Below are 15,816 nucleotides of genomic sequence, written 5' to 3'. Positions count from 1 at the left end.
CTTCCAGTTATATCAGATGGACCAAGGAACGGAAATTCACACTGAACTACGCAAACACTAATCCTCCAGAAGATTGCCACTAGATAGTTATTCCCTAGAGTAGCAAAAGTAGCTTCAGGGCACGACATGGCAAAAAGAACAGAGAAGTAAAAACATAAACGAGCTGCTCATTTGGCGACTTTGCATCTCAGTTATCTTATTACAACCCCCACCTCACCTCATTTATCTCTATCAGTGCTCAGTAGCAATTAAGCCCAATACTGCTAACTGCTAAGAAGAAGATTCTGCAATCTCAGGACCCCAGTTCTGCTTGAACACCTGAACTATACACATGGAGACGATATCACTATGTTATGTCCTAAACTCTCTTCCTTAGCTCAGCAATAATAGCTGGGAATTTCAAAAGCAACAGCCCATAACCATCAGTGAACATGACCTTCCTGAAGTTTTCCTGCACCACAAAGAAGTCAATGCACTTATTCTTCAACTCCTGACAGTTGTAGGTTTCAGCCCACACTAGTAGAAAAGGGGGCAATGGTCCAGGCCTGGTCAGCCCATTAGTCCCGGTTCAGTCTAGAACCGGGACCCATGGGGGCATTGGACCCGGTTCATGAGCCCAGGGGGCCGGCCGGGCCACGTGGGCCATTGGTCCCGGTTCGTCTGGACCTTTTGGTCCCGGTTGGTGGGACGAACCGGGACCAATGGCCTCGCTCCTGGCCCACCATCATTGGTCCCGGTTGGTGACTTGAACCGGGACCAAAGGCTCCCCTTTAGTCCCGGTTCATGCCACCAACCGGGACCAATGAGGTGCCTATATATACCCCCCTGCGTAAGAGCAGAGCACACTGCTCTGTTTTTTCTGGCCGAGGGGGAGAGGGCTTGGTGGTGCTCTAGCTCACCTCCTATGCACACAAGGTGTTCGATGGAATGCCTGAGCCACACTACTTAAGCTTTCTCCTCTTCAAGCTCGACCTTCAAGCTCCATTTTCCTTAATATTTGTCTAGGTTTAGCGGTCCGTCACGCCCCGTCCTCGTCTTCACCGCCTTCGATCACCCGCGCCGAGCTCATCGCCGGCCCCACCGTGGTGAGCCTCTTGTTCTTATCTTCTTTTTGAAAGGAAAAAATATTCTTACTTGTATGTTTACATAGATACTTGTATTATTTTCTTACTTTTATTATTGCATCTTATATAGTGCGATGGTTTTGGTATCCGCCCCCGTCGGCCCTCGTCCTGTCTATGATTCGGATGTGGTATATATATTATCTTTATAACTATTGGTTCATTTATTGTTTATGAAAATTATGCCGACCAATGTGACATAGATTTTATTTATGTAGGATGTATGTGAATCGAAAATTCCAACCGACCCTATTGTCGAGAGGTTAAATTTAGTTGAAGAAGAAAATAATTTGTTGAAGGAAAAAATAAAAAAAATTGAGGAGGAGAAGATGATATTGGAGTTGCATGTTGCAGATGTCGTCGATGATCACAAGATCAAGATGGATGCAATGCGCTTGAAGATTAAAAAGATTAGAAAATATGCCATTCATACCGAGGCTTGGTATTATTATGCCGTTGAATCAATTGTTACCTTGGTTGCGATTATGATCGCATTTGTTTTCGCATTGAAATGTTTTACATAGTTTCAATGTATGGTTTAATTAATTAGATGCTCTGGAGAGCTATATGTTGTTAGATGAGAACTATGTATGTACTTTGATTTTAATGTGATGATGAACTTCTATTAATTTGGACACTTAATTATATATAACGCACGCAGATGAACCGACAATGGATGTACGGTGACAGACACACCTCCGAGTACATTAAGGGCGTGCATGAGTTTCTCGATGCGGCTGAGGCAAACAAGCAGAATGGTTTTATGTGTTGTCCATGCACTGAATGTGGGAGTACGAGGTCTTACTCTAACCGGAAAATCCTTCACTCCCACCTGCTTTACAAGGGTTTCATGCCACACTATAATGTTTGGACGAGGCACGGAGAAATAGGGGTTATGATGAAAGACGGCGAAGAAGAAGGGTACGATGACAACTATGTGCCCCCTGAATACGGTGATGCTGCAACGGGGGGAGCTGGTGAAGATCAAGAGGAACTAGCTGATGTGCCCAATGATGCTGCAACGGGTGAAGCTGCTGAAGATCAAGAGGAACCAGACGATGTGCCCGATGATGATGATCTCCGCCGGGTCATTGTCGATGCAAGGACGCAATGCGAAAGTCAAAAGGAGAAGCTGAAGTTCGATCGCATGTTAGAGGATCACAAAAGGGTTATACCCCAATTGCGAAGATGGCAACACAAAGCTCGGTACCGTACTGGAATTGCTGCAGTGGAAGGCAGAGAATGCTGTGGCTGAAAAAGGATTTGAGAAGCTGCTGAAAATATTGAAGAAGAAGCTTCCAAAGGATAACGAATTGCCCGAAAGTACATACGCAACAAAGAAGGTCATATGCCCTCTAGGATTGGAGGTGGAGAAGATACATGCATGCCCTAATGACTGCATCCTCTACCGCGGTGCATACAAGGATCTGAACGCATGTCCGGTATGCGATGCATTGCGGTATAAGATCAGACGAGATGACCCTGGTGATGTTGACGGCGAGCCCCCCAGGAAGAGGGTTCCTGCGAAGGTGATGTGATATGCTCCTATAATACCACGGTTGAAACGTCTGTTCAGAAACGAAGAGCATGCCAAGTTGATGCGATGTCACAGTGAGGACCGGAAGAAAGACGGGAAGTTGAGAGCACCCGCTGACGGGTCGCAGTGGAGAAAAATCGAGAGAAAGTACTGGGATGAGTTTGCAAAGGACCCAAGGAACGTATGGTTTGCTTTAAGCGCGGATGGCATTAATCCTTTTGGGGATTAGAACAGCAATCACAGCACCTGGCCCGTGACTCTATGTATGTATAACCTTCCTCCTTGGATGTGCATGAAGCGGAAGTTCATTATGATGCCAGTTCTCATCCAAGGCCCTAAGCAACCCGGCAACGACATTGATGTGTACCTAAGGCCATTAGTTGAAGAACTTTTACAGCTGTGGAATGGAAATGGTGTACGTACGTGGGATGAGCACAGACATGAGGAATTTAACCTAAAGGCGTTGCTGTTCGTGACCATCAACGATTGGCCCGCTCTCAGTAATCTTTCAGGACAGACAAACAAAGGATACCACGCATGCACGCACTGTTTAGATGACACTGAAAGTATATACCTGGACAAATGCAGGAAGAATGTGTACCTGGGACATCGTCGATTTCTTCCGACCAACCATCAATGTCGAAAGAAAGGCAAGCATTTCAAAGGCGAGGCAGATCACCAGAAGAAGCCCGCCATGCGTACCGGTGATCACGTACTTGCTATGGTTAATGATTTACACGTAATCTTTGGAAAGGGTCCCGGCGGACTAGCTGTTCCGAATGACGCTGAGGGACACGCACCCATGTGGAAGAAGAAATCTATATTTTGGGACCTACCCTACTGGAAAGACCTAGAGGTCCGCTCTTCAATCGACGTGATGCACGTGACGAAGAACCTTTGCGTGAACCTGCTAGGCTTCTTGGGCGTGTATGGGAAGACAAAAGATACACCTGAGGCACGGGAGGACCTGCAATGTTTGCATGAAAAAGACGGCATGCCTCCGAAGCAGTATAAAGGTCCTACCAGCTACGCTCTTACGAAAGAAGAGAAAGAAATCTTCTTTGAATGCCTGCTCAGCATGAAGGTCACGACTGGCTTCTCGTCGAATATAAAGGGAATAATAAATATGCCATCAAAAAAGTTTCAGAACCTAAAGTCTCATGACTGCCACGTGATTATGACGCAACTGCTTCCGGTTGCATTGAGGGGGCTTCTACTGGAAAACGTCCGATTAGCCATTGTGAAGCTATGTGCATTCCTCAATGCAATCTCTCAGAAGGTGATCGATCCAGAAATCATACCAAGGCTAAGGAGTGATATGGCGCAATGTCTTGTCAGTTTCGAGCTAGTGTTCCCACCATCCTTCTACAATATCATGACGCACGTCCTAGTTCATCTAGTCGACGAGATTGTCATCCTAGGGCCCGTATTTCTACACAATATGTTCCCCTTTAAGAGGTTCATGGGAGTCCTAAAGAAATATGTCCATAACCGCGCTAGGCCAGAAGGAAGCATCTCCATGGGCCATCAAACAGAGGATGTTATCGGGTTTTGTGTTGACTTCATTCCTGGCCTTAAGAATATAGGTATCCCTAAATCGCGGTATGCGGGGAGACTGACTGGAAAAGGCACTCTTGGAAGTGACTCAATAATACGCAGTGACGGATATTTTTGGTCTCAAGCACACTACACAGTTCTACAGAACTCTACCTTGGTGACCCCGTATGTCGATGAACACAAGAACAGTCTGTGCTCCAAACACCCGGAGCAGTGCGGCGACTGGATTACATGTGAACACATCAGGACTTTCAGTAGTTGGTTGGAAACACGTCTCAGAGGTGACAAAACTGTTTGTGATGAGTTGTACTTGTTGTCCAGGGGACCATCTTTGACTGTATTGACTTACAAAGGATACGAGATAAATGGAAATACATTTTACACGATCGCCCAAGATCAAAAGAGCACAAACCAAAACAGCGGTGTCCGCTTTGATGCATCAACCGAGAGCGGAAATGACACATATTATGGTTACATAGTGGACATATGGGAACTTGACTACGGACATGATTTTAAGGTCCCTTTGTTTAAGTGCAAATGGGTCAATCTATCAGGAGGCGGGGTACAGGTAGACCCACAGTACGGAATGACAACAGTGGATCTGAAAAATCTTGGGTATACTGACGAACCGTTTGTCCTAGCCAATGATGTGGCACATGTTATCTATGTGAAGGACATGTCTACCAAATCGAGAAAAAAAAGATAAGGAAGCGAATACATCATACGATGAGCGAAAGCGCCACATAGTTCTTTCAGGAAAAAGGAATATCCTAGGAGTGGAGGGCAAGACAGACATGTCTGAAGATTATGAAAAGTTTCATGAAATTCCTCCCTTCAATGTCAAGGCTGACCCAAGCATCCTGATAAACGATGAAGATTATCCATGGTTACGGCGCAATAAGCAAATGACACAAGCGAAAAAAAAGTGAAGACTTTCTCCCGCAACTATTATGATGATACCATGCCAACTTTGTAATACACGAGTATGCTATGCCAACTTTTTCAGAGTTCATTTGAAAACTATGAATTTAGGTCGAATTTTCTCTATAGGTGCATCTATGTTCATTTTTTTAGTAAAGTTAATCACAAACTTGTGATTCACACAAATTTCAAAGAATTCAAATTTTAACTATTCAAATTTGAAAACTAATGGCACTAACAGAAAATTTATATTTTTTCTAAAACTAATGGCATTAACAGAAAGTTTATAATTTTGCTGACCTAAAAGCAAAAATAATTAAAAAATAAAGCAAAAAACAAAAGAAAATAAATAATACAAAAAACAAAACAAAAAAACTGGAAAAAAATAAAAATAACAACAATAAGTATTTTGTTGTAAATAGAAACAAAATAAAATAAATAAAGTAACAAAGAAAACAAAAAAAACTAAAAACGTGTTTTCAAATTTGAAAACTAATGGCACTAACAGAAAGTTTATAATTTTTGTGACCTAAAAGAAAAAAATCACTAAAAAACTATAAGTATTTAGTTCTAAGTAGAAATGAAAAAATAAATAGCAAAAACGAAAGAAATGCCTATAATATTTGTTATGACTAACTAAAATTACCAAATTGAGTATAATGATAAAACACAGTAATATTAAATAGCAGGAAAAAGAATGACTCAAAAATCAATTTTTATAGTAAAGTTATTCATAAATTAGTGATTCACACAAATTTTAAAAAATTCAAATTTAAACTATTCAAATTTTAAAACTAATGGCACTAACAGAAAGTTTATAATTTTTGTGACCTAAAAGAAAAAAATCACTAAAAAACTATAAGTATTTAGTTCTAAGTAGAAATGAAAAAATAAATAGCAAAAAAATGCCACCTACTGGGCCACCACAGCCTGAATACGACTAGAAACCCATCCATGGGCCAGGATTCAGGACCGCAGAAGGCCCAGCAGGCCCACAGGCATAGCAGTGCGAGATTAGGCCTAAAGGCCTGCAATTCAGAGGAGTTCAATGAAGATGGCGGGGCAGGGCTTATAAACAGGTCCTGCCGCTCCTCAGCTAGCAAGGTGGGACTAAACATCCCACCGCACCATGGCTTTGGCAGGCGTAGGCCATTGGTCCCGGTTGGTGCCACCAACCGGGACCAAAGGCCGCCGCTTCCCGCCCTTTGGGCTACTGAAAAAGGCCTTTCGTCCCGGTTGGTGCCACCAACCGGGACTAATGCCCACCTTTAGTCTCGGTTTGTGCCACGAACCGGGACTAAAGGCTTTGCTATATAAGTTCACACTTCGGAAATTTTCACTCTCATCTCTCGCAGTTGCCGCCCCGACCCCGACGCCGCCAGGCTGCCCCGCCGTCGCCGTCGCCTCGCCCGTGCCCGTCGTCGCCCCCGCCCTCGTCGTTGCCCGCCGTCGCCCGCGCCCTCGCTGTCGCCCGCGCCCCTGCCCCGACGCGCGCCGCCCCACCCCGGCCCGCCCCCGTCGCCGTCGCCCGCACCCCTGCCCCGACGCGCGCCGCCCCGGCCCGCCCTCGCCGTTGCCCGCGCCCCTGCCCCGACGCCATCCTCGCCGCCGACCTCAGCTTAGTCCGGCCGCCGGCGCCCTCCCTTCCAATTTTTTTTCATATATATATGCTTGTTATATATATATATGCTTGTTTATATATATATGTAATCAATTTTTTATAGAATATGATGTTTTTTTCATAGATGATCACATATATGATGTATGCACGAATGTGGATGAAATATGATGTTTTTTTGTTAATAGAACATGATGTTTTTTTTAATTCATAGATTTTTTTTGTTCATGAGAGAGGCGGGGACGTTGAGGGATCATAGATGTATTTTTTCAGAATTTTCTATCGTGCATAGACGGATTTTAGACCACGGGAGCACCCCCTCCCTATCGTTGCAAAATTTGCTAAGTGATATTAATAAGGAAGGAAAAGAAGGATAGGAAAGAAAGAAAATAAGAAGAGGAAAGAAAGAAGAAGAAGAGGAGAGGAAGAAGAGGAGAAATAAATAAGAAGAAGAAAAAAGAAGAAAAAGAAGAGGAGAAGAAGAAAGGAATAGTGGAGAAGAAGAGAAAATAGAATTCTTCTTCTTTTTTTCTTCGATCTTCTCCTCTAGCCATTCCTTTCTTCTTCTCCTCTTTTTATTTTTCTTCGTTTTCTTATGTCTTATTGTGTATATTGCTTCTTTGTGTATATTATGTATATATGTCAATATATATATTGTGTATATTGCTTCTTTTCAGAATTTTTTTCATATATATGTTTGTATTTTGTATTTTATCGGGTCTGTCGTCGTCGATATACCCCTCCCGATAACTTCAACATGAGGGGGGGGGTCGATATACCCTAAATAGTAAGTATTGTCGGTGTGAGATACATGTGGCCGTCGGTGTCAGACACTACATCCATGTCCCACAAGTGACGCGGGCTTCGACGCCCACGTCACTTGTGGGACGTGGATGTAGTGTCCGACACGGACGGCCACATGTATCTCACACCCACGATACTTGCTATTTAGGGTTTCCTCTACCGCTCGGCGACCCTGACCCTCGACGACCCTCGTTCCCGATAAAAAAAGAGGAAGAAGAAGAAAAAAAGAGGAGAAGAAATCTATTCTTTCTTCTCCTCTTTTTTTCTTCTTCCTCTTCTTTTTTTATCCTTGAAGCGTTGTCGAGGCCACCCCAAACTCTAGAGAAGCAGCGTCGAGGCCACCCCAAACCCTAGAGAAGCAGCGTCGAGGCCACTAATTAATATTAGTTCTACGTTTGCCACTAATATACCCATCTGTCATGTTTGAATAATAATTGCCATGTTGTAAATATTTGTAGAAACTATGGACACCGCCCGAGACGAAGTACAAGAAGAGTTGTTGGGGGACATAATCGCACGAGGAAGTGATGCCGTCTGCTTGTTGTTTCTCAAGGACACCGATGGTCTGGAAGCAGCTGGCTATGATTATGATGGCTCCGGTGACCTAATGCCGGTGCAAGAAGGAGACCATGAGGACGGCTCCGGTGACCCAATGCCGGTGCAAGAAGGAGACCGTGATGACGTCTCCGGTGACCGAACCGAGTCCGGCCAGGTATATATATTAGTTAAGCTTGTGCTGACTAGCTAATTGATGCATTCATTGTTTTGGTATGTACACATATTAATTAAGTCTTTGTTCTTTTTTCTAGCCCTCCGGATCGAGCACAACTTCGGTAAAGAGACGAGGCCCGAAGAAAAAGTTGAGCTCGGATGAAAAGTTTGAGATCATAGCAATCGCGCCCGACGGCCAACCGATTGAACCCCTCCGGATAAAGAGCGCATTTGTTGCTCAGTGCGGGGTTCTGGTTAGGGACAAGATCCCGATCAGCATCCAGCAATGGTTAAAGCCGGCTATAGAAGACCCTGAGGTGTCTTATGTCAATGATATGCAGAAAAATGATCTTTGGACTGAGCTGAAGTCAAATTTCACCCTACCGCCAGAGGATGATCCGGAGAAGCCAGTTAAAGAGCAATTAATCAAGTCTTTTGCTCTTAAGAGGATGGCAGAACTATTCAGGAGGTGGAAGAAAGAGATGAATAAGTTTGTCGAAAATAAAGAGACACCAGAATTCAAGGGCAGATATGAGAAGATCAGAGATCACTGGCCCGCATTTGTGGCCCACAAGACATCGAAAAAGAGTAAGAAGATGTCGGCGACGAACAAGCAAAATGCTGCGAAGAAGAAGCATCACCATCGCATGGGGTCAGGTGGCTACCTCGCAGCCCGGCCTAAGTGGGCCAAGACTGAGAATGATCTGGTTGATAAAGGGATCGAACCAGAGACAATTAACTGGCCAGACCATTGCCGGACTTGGTTCTTCGGGGCTGGCGGAACCTTGGACCTTGTATCAGGGAAGTGCATTTGGACGAATGATCAAATGGACATACCAGTCAAGAAGCTTCAGCAGTATATCGAAGCAGCGCAGCAAGGGACGTTCGTTCCAGACAGAGAGAGTGACGAGCTCACAATGGCTCTCGGGAATCCTGAGCACCCTGGACGGACACGAGGCACGCCAGGCTCCATTCCATGGAAGGTTGGGTTTCCGGACGCAGGCGGTTACAAATGCCACGAGAGGAGGAACAAAGTGGAGTAGACCCAACTGCAGGCGCTGCACGCTAGGGTACAAGCAATAGAGGAACGAGAAGCAAATCGCAGCAAACGAACTGCCGAAGCTACCCCGCCATCTCAGTGGAGAAGCAGCGTGGCTTCCACCGAGCTGCTTTAGCCGGAGCATGTCTTGACGGCTCCTGCCAGCTATCCCGTGGATGCTATCACAGAGTCTCAAAATTGCCACCTTATGACGCAATGGATTAATATGAAGGTCAAGGTGGCTGTTGGCTCTGTTTTTCCTACTGAACCCGGCACAACTTTTCACTGCCGGCCGATTCCAGAAGGATATGCTAGGGTGATGGTGGATGAAATAACGGAGGGATTTGAGGACCTCCAGCTTGACCACCCTACCGGTGAAGGGGAGACTCGGCTGGGTTCTGCTCCGAGGACTCCATGCCTATGGCGGAAGGAGCTCATCAACCTTCCGAACTGGACACCTCCTCCTCCTCCGGTGAGTCAGGGCACTCCGCCTCCTCCACCGCCTCCTTTTCCGCCTGCGCGTGGCCGGCTCCTTCTCCGGCGCGTGGCGACACTCCGCCTCCTTTTCCGCCTGCGCCAGCGCGCCCGAGCAGCCAGCCTCCTCCTCCGCCTTGTCAGCAAGGGCGGAAGAGACCTGCCACCCCTCCGGCTGCTCCGGCGTGTCGTAGTCCTTCTCCTCCGCCTCGTAAGCAAGTAAAGAAGACAACCGCTCCGTCTGCTTTGCCGGCGTCTAGCAGTACAACCAGAGGCGGGAGGACATACAGATTCGGTCCTTCTCTGAAGACTCCAGAGAAGTTACCATAAGAGAGGACCCCGGAGGAGAACGCCGAGATCGCGCGAGAAGAAGTGAGGAACTTCTTTGAAGGGGTGAAATCAAAGAAACATCCACCTCCGGAGGAGAAGGTAGATCCGGTGAAAGCGAAGCGCACTCTGGCTGCCCTGACAAAACCACCCAAGTCTTCGCCGAAACGAAACTATGAGCGCATTATTGGAAAGGAATTTGTCGAAGCGGAGCGGTCGGGAAGTACTGTCAGTGATCAAAGGCTGAAAGAACGATGAGATGGGAAACAAATTGCCCAGCTCGGCGAACAAGCGAAGCAATCGCGCCCCCCGCTCAAGGTGCCTAGCGACATCGTCGCTAATGATCCTAGGATGGTGCCCGGTTATAGCAATCTTGGAGATTACCTGCCCGACGATGTACATTATGATTTCATGGAGGTGAAGATACAAAGATACGAGTAGGGAAGCCTCTCATCAAAGATGAAAGATCTCTATCAACGATGATGCGAAGATTGCATGATTGGTACTTGAAAATCTGCAGAGAGTCTGGGGGGAGGAGTACTTTGTATGTGAGAGTTAAAAAGGAGCATGACCTCGTTGGAATTGAATTGTTGCCTGTTCCATTTGAGGAGTTCTTTCAGTTTTTCAATCAATTGGCCCTCGATAAAGCAACGGTCACCTGCTACTGTCTGTAAGTAGTACTACTTCTGTCATTAAGTCTCTCTATATAGCTCAGCTCTTTCATTGCATGTATTTATAATTATCCTCACTATATTATGCAGATTGAAGATCGTCGAATTGAAGAAAAGACAAATCAGTGATATTGGGTTCATTAACACAAATCTCATAGATGCAACTCAGATTAAATTTCATGTCGCAGATACCGAGGCCAACTTGCTACGATAGTTGGTAATAAATGAAAACAAAGATATAATACTCTTTCCTTACAACTTCAAGTGAGTGTTACTGTGTTGTGCATATTCGGTTTCCCTTATATATTAGTCAAGGTTATAGTAATGTAATTGATGAGTTATGCATGCGTGTGCAGTTTCCACTATATTCTCCTAGATATTAAGCTTGAGCAGGGACTAGTAACCGTCTTAGACTCAAGACGAAAAGATCCCTAGGACTATGCGGACATGACTCAAATGCTCGAGAAGTAAGTTAAATCGATCATTATCCACCATATCAGCTACTTTGTTCATTTCCTGATATATCAAGTAATTATTTTGTTTGTCTGGCAGGGTTTGGAGAAAATTTACCAAAAAAGCTCCGGGACTCCCGAAGAAGCTGCAATTTAGACACCCGAAAGTAAGTACTATAGTAGCATGTTCCGCGCATCTCCTAGTGATTCAAGCGCTAGTTTCATCAATACCATTTGACATTCTTGCTTATCAGTTTGATTGACCTCTATTTCTTGTAAAGTGGTTGTGGCAAGAACAAGGGAATGATTTCTGTGGATACTACGTTTGCGAGTCCATCCACCACACGACCTGTGAGCGGGGCTACTCTGACGAACAATATGAAGTGCGTAAATAACAACATTCATAATTTTATTTTATTACCATCATTTGTGTTGAGTTTCATTCATTCATATATATATGTATTGACCCCCTTCTTCAAATTAGATGTTTCGGAAGCGGGATGAACTCCTAACACCAGCTCGCATGCGAGCAATTCAAGAGGAATTGGCGGCATTCTTTCTTGACCACGTGATCGCTGAAGACGGAGAATACTATGTGGACTATGAGTCCGTATGTTAGGAGATTATATTTGTAAGAGATAATTATTGTATATATGTAGCCGGTAGTGTCGGATAGATATACGAGAACTTGTTGTTCGACCAATCTCTCGGAGAAGGAGAGGTGGTCGATATCACTTCTCTCTGTATGCATATATATTCATGACGATCTTCTGTTTCCTTCGTTTGCTTACTAGCTAGCTAGCGTGTCTAGTCCTCTCTATACGTATGTATAGTACGTAGCGTCGACCAAGCACATACATAAGAGAGGACACTTCTCTCTATTAATTATAGCTAGCTAACACAATATATGAAACATCTAAATTAACCCCCCAAAACCCACAACCCCCCCCCCCCTTCAAAAAAAACAAAAACCCCAGCCACAGAAATGCTGACGCGTGGATGCCTATTGGTCCCGGTTGGTGCCACCAACCGGAACCAAAGGCCCTCCTGTCTGGGCTCCGCGCACAGGCCACGTGGAGGCCCATCTATCCCGGTTCTGGATTGAACCGGGACTAAAGGGACAGGGCATTAGTACCGACCCTTTAGTCCCGGTTCAGGAACCGGGACAAAAGGCCCTTACGAACCGGGACAATAGGCCCTTTTTCTACTAATGCCAAGCCAAGATAGTTGCAACTGTCTCAACGGACACTTTCTGCCATAGCTTCTGAGCACAAATAATCTTCAGTCGGTCCAGTGCATACCGATCGGCCGCAGCGAGTAGATCTTGAAACATCTGGGCAGAAGAGTCCTCAAGCTCGTCTTCCTCGGGTAATTCATCCGTGTAAATAAACCGAAGTATAATTTCTGGTTTGATGTCGTGCAGCGTGATGGATGGCATTGTAGCCTCAGACATGGCATCGAAGAGCTCTGCTCTAAACACCGGCGAGCGGGCAGCAAGCACCGCTCGGTGTACACGGAATGTCTCATCGTCGACGACGAATGACATGTCTGTCCCGTCAGCATGATCTAGCAGACGGCCAAGATGGGTCCCGATGTCTGAAGATGGGACGAGAATAGGACTGTCATCCACAACCATGATCGCGCACAGAAACGTGACGTGTCTCCCTGTCAAGTAATCTTTCTCCACAACAGTCCCTTCACGAACTGATGCCATCCAAAGGTGTCGCCGTCTTCCGTGATCTCAAAGGTTTCAAATGCCCTACGTATATACGATAGGCATGGTTTGCCGTCCCTGCCCATCATCAATACCTCGAAGAACGCCCCGACACTTTTGGATTTGCTCATGTGCTCGAGGAAGATAGAAACATGCTCCCTGTCGGCCTCGTTCATCCCACGTGGGAAGCACTCAATCCTCCACAAGTGTCCCCCGGTGGAGACGGCATCGGAGAAGACGGACTTGCCGGTGGGAAGCTGCTTAACTTGCTCGTAGTCTATTTTGAATTGGAAGACGGAAGAGCCCACAATGGTGGTCCTCGACTCAGGCTCTGCCGTCTTAGCCCGCTTGCTCAATGAAGAATGTTCAAGCAAACGTAAGAAAGAAAGCACTCCATAGAATTGAGTTGCTTGAACAGAAGGATTCAAGCAAACCGTAAAGGAGTAGTACAAGCTAGCGAATCCTTCTGTTCAACGGACCAACCAAGGGCACTCACTGGCTTGCTAGCTGCCGGAGGTGGCGGCGATTGGCCTGCTGGCGGTGGCAACCGGTGCTGAGGTGCCAAAGGCCGCACCTCGGACCTCCGCCGTATGTCGTTTGTCGTCGCCGCCGCCGCCGCTACTACTCGTCGCTCACTAGTAGAAAGAGGGGCTTTCGTTCGGGTCTGGCCAGCCCATTAGTCTCGGTTCTATCACGAACCGGGACCAATGGATGCATTTGTCTCAGTTCGTGAGCCCAAGGGGCCGGCCGGGGTCTCGTGGGCATTGGTTCCAGTTTGTATGGACCCATTTGTCTCGGTTCCAGGCACGAATTGAGACCAATGGGCCTCGCTTCTGGCCCACAAACATAGGTCCCGGTTCTTGGCTCGAACCGGGACAGAAGGCTAGGCTTTAGTCCCGGTTCCAGCCACGAACCGGAATAAATGAGCTTCCTATATATACCCCATCGCCGGCGAGCAAAGCACTCCACAGTGCTCTGTTTTTTGCTGGCCAGCGAGGAAGGGCCTTTGGGTGCTCTAGCTCACCTCTTATGCATGTGAGGTGTTCGATGAAATGACTGAGCCACATTATTTAAGCTTTCTCCTCTCAAAGCTCGACCTCGGAGCTCCATTTTTTCCAAGATTTGTCTAGGTTTAGCAGTCTGTCATGCCCCGTCCTCGTCTTCACCGCTGTCGATCGCCCGTGCCGATCTCGTCGCCGGCACCACCGTGGTGAGCCTCTTGTTCTTATCTTCTTTCTGAAAGAAAAAAAATCTTACTTTAGATAGATACTTGTCTAATTTTCTTACTTTTGACTCACATAATTATATATAATGCACGCAGATGAACCGGCAATGGATGTACGGTGACAGACACACCTCCGAGTACATTAAGGGTGTGCGTAAATTTCTCGAAGTGGCTGGGGCAAACAAGCAGAATGTTTTTATGTGTTGTCCATGCCCTGATTGTGGGAATACGAGGTCTTACTCTGACAAGAAAATCCTTCACACCCACCTGCTTTATAAAGGTTTCATGGCACACTATAATGTTTGGATGATGTACGGAGAAATAGGGGTTATGATGGAAGACAACAAAGAAGAAGAGGACGATGACAACTATGTGCCCCCTGAATACAGTGTTGCTGCAACAGGGGAAGCTGAAAAGAGGAAGCTGAAGATCAAGAGGAACCAGACGATGTGCCCGATGATGATCTCCGTCGGGTCATTGTTGATGCAAGGGAAAAGTGCGAAAGTGAAAAGGAGAAACTGAAGTTCGATCGCATGTTAGAGGATCACAAAAAAGGGTTGTACCCCAATTGAGAAGATGGCAACACAAAGATCGGTACCGTACTGGAATTGCTGCAGTGGAAAGCAGAGAATGCTGTGCCTGACAAATGATTTGAGAAGCTACTGAAAATATTGAAGAAGAAGCTTCCAAAGGATAACGAATTGCCCGACAGTACGTACGCAGCAAAGAAGGTCGTATGCCCTCTAGGATTGGAGGTGGAGAAGATACATGCATGCCCTAATGACTGCATCCTCTACTGCGGTGCGTACAAGGATTTGAACGCATGCCCGGTATGCGGTGCATTGCGGTATAAGATCAGACGAGATGACCCTGGTGATGTTGAGGGCGAGCCCCCCAGGAAGAGGGTTCCTGCGTAAGTGATGTGGTATGCTCCTATAATACCACGGTTGAAACGACTGTTCAGAAACAAAGACCATGCCAAGTTTATGTGATGGCACAGTGAGGACCGTAAGAAAGACGGAAAGTTGAGAGCACCCGCTGACGGGTCGCAGTGGAGAAAAATCGAGAGAAAGTACTGGGCTCAGTTTGCAGGTGACCCAAGGAACGTATGGTTTGGTTTAAACGTGGATGGCATTAATCCTTTCGGGGAGCAGAGCAGCAATCACAACACCTGGCCCGTGACTCTATGTATGTATAACCTTCCTCCTTGGATGTGCATGAAGCGGAAGTTCATTATGATGCCAATTCTCATCCAAGGCCCTAAGCAACCCGGCAACAACATTGATGTGTACCTAAGGCCATTAGTTGAAGAACTTTTACAGCTATGGAATGGAAACGGTGTACGTGCGTGGGATGAGCACAAACATGTGGAATTTAACTTCCATGCGTTGCTGTTTGTAACTATCAACGATTGGCCCGCTCTCAGTAACCTTTCAGGACAGACAAATAAGGGATACCACGCATGCACACACTGTTTAGCTGACACCGAAAGTATATACCTGGACAGATGCTGGAAGAATGTGTATCTGGGCCATCGTCGATTTATCCCGACCAACCATCAATGTCGAAAGAAAGGCAAGCATTTCAAAGGCGAGGCAGATCACTGGAAGAAGCCCGCCATGCGTACCGGTGATCACGTACTTGA

The 15,816-nt window shown here is 46.2% G+C and overlaps 1 pseudogene; it reads right to left on the bottom strand.

Moving 5' to 3' along the window:
• Positions 1-358: 358 nt before the first annotated feature.
• LOC125532736 lies at positions 359-15,706 on the bottom strand (annotated as a pseudogene).
• Positions 15,707-15,816: the final 110 nt, after the last annotated feature.

Source organism: Triticum urartu, chromosome 1, assembly GCF_003073215.2.
Source record: "Triticum urartu cultivar G1812 chromosome 1, Tu2.1, whole genome shotgun sequence".
NCBI lineage: Eukaryota > Viridiplantae > Streptophyta > Magnoliopsida > Poales > Poaceae > Triticum > Triticum urartu.
Note: the sequence above shows the minus strand (reverse complement) of the source record. Positions and strands in the feature narration are given on the sequence as shown.